This window comes from Physeter macrocephalus, chromosome 12 (assembly GCF_002837175.3).
Source record: "Physeter macrocephalus isolate SW-GA chromosome 12, ASM283717v5, whole genome shotgun sequence".
NCBI classification, from domain to species: Eukaryota; Metazoa; Chordata; class Mammalia; order Artiodactyla; family Physeteridae; genus Physeter; species Physeter macrocephalus.
In genome coordinates, this window is record NC_041225.1 from 83,900,237 (window position 1) to 83,903,708 (window position 3,472).

At 39.0% G+C, this 3,472-nt stretch overlaps 1 non-coding gene across 1 annotated transcript; it reads left to right on the top strand.

Moving 5' to 3' along the window:
* On the top strand, positions 1 to 103 carry LOC112067536 (U6 spliceosomal RNA). The gene has a single exon (XR_002893331.1). It is a non-coding gene; the product is annotated as a U6 spliceosomal RNA (small nuclear RNA).
* Positions 104 to 3,472: the final 3,369 nt, after the last annotated feature.

Below are 3,472 nucleotides of genomic sequence, written 5' to 3' on the forward strand. Positions count from 1 at the left end.
TTGCTTTGGTAGCACATATACTAAAATTTGAATGATACAGAGAAGATTAGCATGGCCCCTGAGAAAGGATGACATGCAAATTCATCAAGCATTCCATATTTATATGAGATCAAAAACACAAAATATGGGGGAAAGGAGTAAAAAAATGTAGATGTTTTAGAATGTGTTTGATCTTAAATTACTACCATTTAAAACAAGTAGATATAGTTAGAGGTCAACATATATGAACCTCATTGTAACCACAAATCAAAAACCTACAATAGATTCACAAAAACTAGAGAGAAAGGAACAGAAGCATACCACTAAAAGTCATCAACAATATTGTAAATCAACTATACTCCAAGAAAAATTTTAAAAAATAAAAATAAAATAAAAAGGAAAGTCATCAAAACACAAGGGAAGAAACTAAAAGAAGTACAAAACAATCAGAAAACAAGTAACAAAATGGCAATATGTATGTACCTATCAGTAGACACCTTAAATGTCCATAGACTAAATGCTCCAATCAAAAGATTTAGTGTGGCTGATTGGATTAAAAACAAGATCCGTATATATTCTGCTTACAAGAGATTCACTTCAGAGCTAAAGACACACACAGACTGAAAGCAAGAATGTGGGGGAAAAAAGATATTTCATGCAAATGGAAATAACAAGAAAGTGGAGGTAGCAGTACTCATATTAGACAAAATAAACTTTAAAACAAAGTCTGTAACAAAAGAGAAAGAAGGTCATTACATAATGATAAAGGGATCAGTACAAGAAGAGAGTATTACACTAGTTAACATATATGTACCTAATACAAGAGCACATAAATATATAAAGCAAATATTAACAGACATAAAGGGAGAAATTGCCAACACTACAATAATAGTAGGGAACTTTAACACCCACTTATATCAATGGACAGTTCATCCAGACAGAAAGTCAATAAGGAAACAATGGTCTCAAATAACACATTGGACCAGTTGGACTTAATAGATATATACAGGACATTCCATCCAAAAACAGTACAATACACATTCATCTCAAGTGCACATGGAATGGTCTCCAGGATAGGTCACATGCTAGGCCACAAAACAAGTCTCAACAAATTAAAGAGGAGAGAAATTATATCAAGCATTTTTTCCAACCAGAACAGTATGTAACTAGAAATCAATTACAGAAAGGAAAATGGGAAAAAAACAAACACATGGAGACTAGACAACGTGTTACTAAAAAACCAAGAGATTGATGAAGAAACCAAAAGGAAATCATAAAATAACTCTAAACAAATGAAAATGGAAACACAACACTCCAAAATCTATGGATGTACCAAAAGCAGTTCTAAAGGGGAAGTTTATAGAGATACACTCTACCTCAAGAAACAAGAGAAATCTCAAATAAACAACCTACTTACCATCTAAACGAATTAAAAAAAAAAAAAAGAACAGACAAAGTCCAAAGTCAGCAGAAAGAAGGAAACAATAACGATCAGACAGAAAATAAATAAAATTGAGATAAAAAATAGTAAAAATCAATGAAACCAAGAGCTGTTTTTTGAAAAGATTAATAAAATTGATAAACCCTTAGCTAGGCTCACCAAGAAGAAAAGAGAAGCACCCAAATATACAAAATAAGAAATGAAAGAGGAGAAATAACTACAAAAAAAATCATAAGAGAATACTACAAACAGTTATACGCCAACAAATTGGACAACCTAGAAGAAATGGACAAATTTCTAGAAACATACAACTTCACAAGACCGAATCAAGAAGAAACAAACAGGGGCTTCCCTGGTGGTCCAGTGCTAAAGAATCTGCCATACAATGCAGGGGATGCCGGTTCGATCCCTAGTCAGGGAACTAAGATTCCACATGCCATGGGACAACTAAGCCCATGCACCACAACTACTGAGCTCACACACCTCAACTAGAGCTCGTGTGCCACAAACCACAGAGCACACAAGCTCTGGAACCCGTGCACCACAACTACAGAGCCCACATGCCCTGGAGCCTGCATGCCACAACTAGAGAAGAGAAAACCTGCACATCACAACTAGACAGAAGCCCGCATACCACAACGAAGACCCCACATGCTGCAACAAAAGATCCCGCATGCTTTAACTAGGATCCTGCATGCCGCAACTAAGACCCGATGCAGCCAAAAATAAATAATAAATAAATCTTTTAAAAGAAGAAGAAGAAAAAGACAATTGGAACAGATCAATCACTAGTAAAATTGAATTTGTGAAAAAAATAAAAATAAAAAAAAAACCTCCCAACAAACAAATGTCCACAGCCTGATGGCTTCACAGGGAAGTTTTACCATACGTAAAGAAGAAGGAACATTTCCAAATTCATTCTACAAGGCCACCATTACTCAGGTACCAAAACCAGAAAAAGACACCGCAAAAAAAGAAAATTACAGACCAATGAAGAACATAGATGCAAAAATTTTCAACAAAATATTAGCAAATCAAATTCAATAATACATTAAAATGATCATACACCATGATCAAGTGGGCTTTATCCCAGGGATGCAAGGATGGTGCAATATCTACAAATCAACCAACATGATACACCTCTTTAACAAACCGGAGAATAAAAATTATCTGATTCCTTTTGAGCCCTGAACCAAGATGGTGGAGTAGAAGGATGTGCTCTCACTCCCTCTTGCGAGAACACCAGAATCACAACTAGCTGCTGGACAATCATCGACAGGAAGACACTGGAACTCACCAAAAAAGATACCCCACATCCAAAGACAAAGAGGAAGCCACAATGAGACAGTAAGAGAGGCGAAATCACAGTAAAATCAAATCGCATAACTGCTGGGTGGGTGACTCACAGACTGGAGAATGCTTATACCACAGAAGTCCACAACTGGAGTGAAGGTTGTGAGCCCCACGTCAGGCTTTCCAACCTGGGGGTCTGGCAACAGGAGGAGGAATTCCTAGAGAATCAGACTTTGAAGGCTAGCGGGATTTGATTGCAGCACTTTGAAAGGACTGGGTGAAACAGAGACTCCACTCTTGGAAGGCACACACAAAGTAGTGTGCACATTGAGACCCAGGGGAAGGAGCAGTGACCCCAGGGGACACTGAACTAGACCTACCTGCTAGTGTTGGAGGGTCTCCTACAGAGGCAGGGGGTGGCTGTGCCTTACCATGGGGACAAGGACACTGGCAACAGAAGTTCTGGGAAGTATTCCTTGGCATGAGCCCTCCCAGAGTCGGCCATTAGCCCCACCAAAGAGCCCAGGTAGGCTCCAGTGTTGGGTTGCCTCAGGACAAACAACCAACAGGGAGGGAACCCAGCCCCACCCATCAGCAGTCAAGCAGATTAAAGTTTCACTGAGCTCTGACCAACACAGCAACAGTCGGCTCTACCCACCACCAGTCCCTCCCATCAGGAAACTTACACAAGCCTCTTAGATAGCCTCATCCACCAGAGGGCAGACAGCAGAAGCAAGAAGAACTACAATCCTGCAGCCT